The sequence below is a fragment of the Ursus arctos genome, unplaced genomic scaffold, assembly GCF_023065955.2.
Source record: "Ursus arctos isolate Adak ecotype North America unplaced genomic scaffold, UrsArc2.0 scaffold_10, whole genome shotgun sequence".
In the NCBI taxonomy this organism is placed as follows: domain Eukaryota; kingdom Metazoa; phylum Chordata; class Mammalia; order Carnivora; family Ursidae; genus Ursus; species Ursus arctos.
In genome coordinates, this window is record NW_026622764.1 from 24,676,365 (window position 1) to 24,682,257 (window position 5,893).

A 5,893-nucleotide genomic window follows, 5' to 3' on the forward strand; every position below is an offset into this window, starting at 1 on the left:
TCCAGACTAAAATTATGTCTCCCATAAATCAGCAGCACATCTATTTCACTTTATTTTTGTCTCCATGCCCAGGCAAGCAGCTCAAGAGAATATTATAAATATTAATTTGTGGTTTGATCAACCTTGATAGATGATTGCTCTAACTAAAGCCAACTCTACATCTTTTGTTCAGATTAAGTCTACTACTCCTTTTTTCTTCTTTTTTCCATATTCCATGAGACTTTTATTTTAATCAGGAAGTAATCAAATCTATATACAGTCTAGAAACAGTAACAAGGCCTCAGTTCATCTAGGGTGGGGATGGAGGTAGGACAAAGAAAGCATCCAACATGGCACCTGGAGAAAGGGACTAAGCATTGTTTGGCAGCACTAAGGGCAGGACCAAACAAAAGGAGGCTTGTTGAGTGTAGGGCAGGGAGGCCACTGCCTGGCAGGCTGAGCTTATCTGCTTGTCCCACAAAGCAGGCAGAGACACTGAGACTACTCACATGGCCAGCATTCCCCAGAAGAAGCCAACACTTTGAACCAGTTTGGATTCCCTGTCAGCAAGTCCAAATCTTCACAGTGCTGTCCACAGTCCTTGAGAAGAGCCAGCCCTGGGACACAGCCATCACAGTCACATTGCCCCGGTTTTACAGTACCGTCTGTGTATGCATGACATCGTTGCTACTTTAGATCCTGAGGGACTGGTCATAGCAGGGGCTGAAGACTTTGGTCCAGTAGGGCATGAAGAGCATACACAGTGCCTGTGGACGGTCAGGGTCCACACCTGCTCATTAGACTCCATATCCTCCACATGAATAAGTTCTAGATACCATTGACAGCGTAGTGTTTCACCACATGGATAGATGTTTCCACCAGACGTCTGTAGTACATGGATGTAGTTGAGGGTCTAGATGTTCCAGGTCTTGTTTGGTAGGAGCCACTATACAGGTTCCTCTGGGTGGCTATTAGGGCCCATACCCAATGGCTGAGGCCCAGGAGCTTCTTCAACTCAGCTGGGTGCCCAAGATGTTGCAGACCTTGATGGCCTTCAGAGAGCCTCTGAAGAGTATTCTGCATGAGGAAACCAGCATTCACACTGTGTTGTCATGCCTGGATTGTGTTCATCTTCTGCAGGATATCTCACAAGATTATGGTATAGTCTTCTGAGTTGCTGTAGAGCTTGCCCCCAGCATGTGGAATGCTAGAACAAAGCCATCATGGCCCTCCAGTGTCTTCTGGCACTTACAAGTGGTACATGTGTCTCACACATTGATGGTCTTATTGGAGAAGCCACTGAAGAACAAGTCACCTGTGGAATGGAAGCAAAGGCATTGGACAGGGCCCTGGTAGCCCAGGGAGATTCCTTTGTACTGAAGATCTGCTAAAGGTCATGGGATTCTTAGGATTCCTGTGTTTAGACATGCATTGATGCAGGACAGCAGGTCTGTCAACATGGGCATATCTCTCTGAAACTCCATGATGCCCTTGCTGAGCTTGCTGGTTTTCATTGAGGATATCACATTTGATCTTGATGCTCTTCACCAGCTTCTCCCAGAGCTTGCCCAGCATAGAGCCCAGGAAAGCAGCTCCTGGCTCTTCCACACTAATACTGTGTGCATTTCTGGAGTAGTATTCTGTCTGCTGCAGAAATTCCTTCAGGCCCTGGAAGTAGAAAGTCTCCAGGTATGTCTCATGTGTCCTGGTTCCTAGTGAACCATGTATCTGTACTTGGGGTGGGATACTGAATGTGTTCACACTCCTTGAGGTGGGCTTCCAGGTTCATCTTAAGGAAAGGTGGGCAGCGGGGGTTTGGGGGGCACTACACAGGTCTGTAGTCACAGCTGCCCTTGTGGTCCTTCCAGGGACTGGGTGAAAAGCTCCTCAATCTGCTTCACCACAACAATGTTGTTCACCACCACCATCAGCTTCATGTTGCATAGGACACATCTCTGTCTGCAAGGCTCATCTTTGAGAGAACATGTGCCCACACATGATGTCACAGGGTCCTTGAACACAGCAGTACAGCTGGTGGAAGGCTTCTTCAAGGGGTGCTCTACAGACACCGGTAGATCCTGTTCTTCCATTCCTCCTCTGCCTTGGGTAGTGAGAAAGTGGAGTGAGGGGACATGCTGGACTCAGTGCAGCGAGGTGACCAACATGGCAGAGTCTGTGTGGTGGGGTGCTGATTGAGAGGCATGCTATCCTCCCCATCCCATGGAGAATAGGCAAGTGTACTTTTGTACATGCAGGTCTCATCAACTTTCCTGATAGTGCTGACAGCCAAAAAGGCAGCTTGAACGTTATTTCCATTCTGGTCCTAGTGGCAATGTCTGGGGTGGGAAGGTTGACAGGTCCCTCAGAGAAGCAGTTGCAGTGGGCACTCTTGCCTGGGATGGTGCACTAGAGAGGCAGCTAGAGTCTAGTCTAGAGGACTACAGTCCTCAGGTGACATGTTCCCTCCTATAGCTACACATTCTCCTTTCTTGTGCCCAGTGGCCACTGGCCAGAAAACGGCTTAAGTTTACCTCTAAGGATACTGAGAGTCTTCTAACTGGTGCCTTCCTCTATAATATATTTATATACTGTTCACGTCCTGTTTCCTTTGATAATTATCTATTATAGACAGGTTCCGAAAAACTGTGCATTGCTATTTGATTCTGGTTGCCAGAATTGCTCAGGTTATGAGCATGAACTAATTATTTCTTCTCTCTGGTCCAATAGATTTAGAGCTAAAGTCACATTGTGCCCTAGATTCTTAGAGTAACTCCAATAATACAGTCAGATATCTATAATGAAAAGCTGTGAATTAATTGTATCCAGGTAGCCTCTTCCTTCTTGCTGAGATAGCCTATGAAGTAAAGGTGTGTGCATTGGTAGGAAGTACAGAGAAGGAAGTCCTGGGGATAGTAATGTTTCACAATCTTTGTTTCTGGATGCATAAAAGCTAACTTTTAATTTGAAACATGATGGGCAACATAAAGTGTATATTTTCAATTCCAATTACTTTTCTAAGTTACTCAAGTGAGTTGACTTTTGAAGATCACCATCCCACTATATACTGTCCAACAAAAAAGCCAGTAATCTTCTTTAATCCCAAGCACTATTCTATAACAAAGAATTATCTGAAACGTTCAACATAGATTTTAATCTAAAAATGTAACAATACAGTCTCTATCATATATTCCATCATATATGCGTTTTGTTGCATGTAATCAGCTTAATGGGTCTCTATGTAACTTTAAGGTTTTGTCTCTACCATGCAAGATACCAGCAGAGATAGTGCTTGCTTGCTTTGAGTTTCCATCCCAAGTTCTAGAGAATCTCAAAGCTTCAGCAATGAGCATATATCTATTCCATTCTAATTCACTGTATTTGGGGGAATCAGGGACATGTAATATAATCACAATTGGCATAAGTCTTTCTTTGTGGATGGCAGCACTTTTCACAGTAAAGAGGGACATTGGCAACTATCTTGACAAGCCAAAAATATCTAATGAGAGTATGCACTTTTCATTAAAGAACATTAGTTACATTATTTTCATTGCCAGCACATTGGAATATATTTGATTGATAAATGTAAGGATATTTTATGATCAAAGATTATACAGATAAAATTTGTAGGACTGTTGATACATGAATACTGATAATGATGATGGGCAGCAGTAACTGATGTCAGAAAGTAGTACCTGAGTTCAGAGACAAGGAGGTTGGTGATTCCAAGGAAAAATAAAGTGATCATTTGTTTTCTGTGTATTCTTCCAATCAGACTAATGCCAAGAAGAGTGAATCTGTTGCTCATATTCATAACTGCTGTGCTTTTGATGAAAATAACTATTTTTAATAATGCCCTGTTACATATACATTCAAATAAAGTATTTTTCCCTGGAAGATGATCAAATTTCAGAGTTATTCTCATTACATTCCAGGCATATTTTTGATTTATACATATCCAACTAATCAAGAAAGTACAAAGCAAGGACATGTCATTTGCTATGACTATTCTTTTCATGATTTGAATTTTTTATTCATCAGGTTCTCTGACAATGTAAAAATAATTTCATAATAATGATTCTTTATATATTTTATTAAGGGTCTTGTAGCTTAGTTTTTCTTTTTAAATTTTACTTGAGTGAAAACTTAGAAACATTACCCCAAAAGGAAAAACAGAAATAATGGTCCTTAAGGTCACATTTCAGTAAGTGACCGTCAGATTTTCTTATCAAGTTTTATTTCAGAACCTGTCTTTAGGAATAACAAATTATTTGATAATAGTGATAAATAAAGATGTATAAACAGCTAACGATTTGGTCATTTCAACATATTTTTCCCCCTAGGACCAGAAAGCTATTTACCCAGAATCAAGCTAAGGAATCAAGATCCAGAAATGATTAATAAATATTGCCTTTCATTTAAATATTGCCTCTATACATATTTTAATGAAATAACATTAGATTTTCTAAATACAAATGTTAAAATATTAATAAAAATTACATTTAAATATATTGACTTTATCCTTATGAACTATTTTGATATTTGTTTAAATAAATATTTTTGCTAACAGAGTGTTATCACACATGAACTCATAATATACTCAACCAAAAAAGAATTTACAGATAATACTATCCAACCTCTTCATCTAGCAGATGAAAAAGTGACATCCAGAAAGGGCATGAGGCATTTACAGATAGAAGCCAGATGTTTTGACTTCCCGTCAAATACATCTTCTGTTATACATATTGCAGTTTCATGAATCACCAATTTTCATCAAAGTGAAATGCCATGAAGGCCCAATATTAAAAATACTTAACCATTCTATCATATGTGATTGATGATTTTGGTGGCACATGAACATTTTGCAACATCCCTGGGTCATTACTCTAAATATTAATATGTGACTGTGTGTAATTCTATAGATAAATTGTTGTTTGGCAATGTACTTTGGAATGTCAGTAGAACAATAGTTTATTTCACCAAGAAAATTACAACTTTTTTTTCCTCTTGTTTCATAGTTTACTATGCTTATAGGTTATAGTACTTGAAATAGAACCTATGTTTATTCTTATATTCCCCCTTTCCTTTTGGATGGTTTTTAGATTTCTTGCAGTAACATTATGTGGTTGCCTTCAAAGTGGTGACTTGCTCTTACCCCCCTCGCTTGAGAGGTTCATCTTTGTACAGCCCATCGTCCCCTCTTCTTACACAAATCATAGGACTAGAAGAGTAATTCTTCTGTCTATTGTGTAATATATATTCCTGTTAAAAAAATGTGTTTGTTTTGCATGACAAAGATAAAAATAACCTTTCTCAAGGGATTATTGGGAGGATCACATGAAATCACAGTTATAAAGAGTAAAGTATTACTTGTTCTGAGAAGATAACATTCACCGCCTCTGTCACTGGACCTAATGAAGACGAACCAGAGCAGCATGGGGAAATATGTAAGATTTCGCTAGCCCAGAGAGTGGCCAGTGATGAAATCCTCAAACGTATCTCAAATACATCTCATTTAGGTCACAATAGATACAATTTTCTCATTCAAATCTGCATCCCAAATTAAAATCCTCCACATAAGGAAACATAATTATAACCTGATGAAAAGGAAATCTGACAACTTCTGCAAAAATGAAGGGCATTTTCAATGATCTTTACCACTGTCTAAGGAATTTGTCTATTGGGCACCCATTAAATTTTTGACCACGGAATGTTTTGCATCTTGAGACTGTCAGCATCCTGCCCATCACCAAAGGAATGCCCTGTGACCAATATAATTAAAGCAAATGTGTACCGAGATTTTAAATTTATGTATCAACAGGTGCCCCTGTATAATAAATATAAAAGAGTACTATAATCTTGATCAAAGATTGTCTAATTTTTAGAAAGGGAAATAACTTTTTCCTGCAACAGCACT

The 5,893-nt window shown here is 39.4% G+C and overlaps 1 pseudogene; it reads right to left on the minus strand.

The window, feature by feature from the left end:
* Positions 1-542: 542 nt before the first annotated feature.
* LOC113251125 (E3 ubiquitin-protein ligase TRAF7-like) lies at positions 543-5,168 on the minus strand (annotated as a pseudogene).
* Positions 5,169-5,893: the final 725 nt, after the last annotated feature.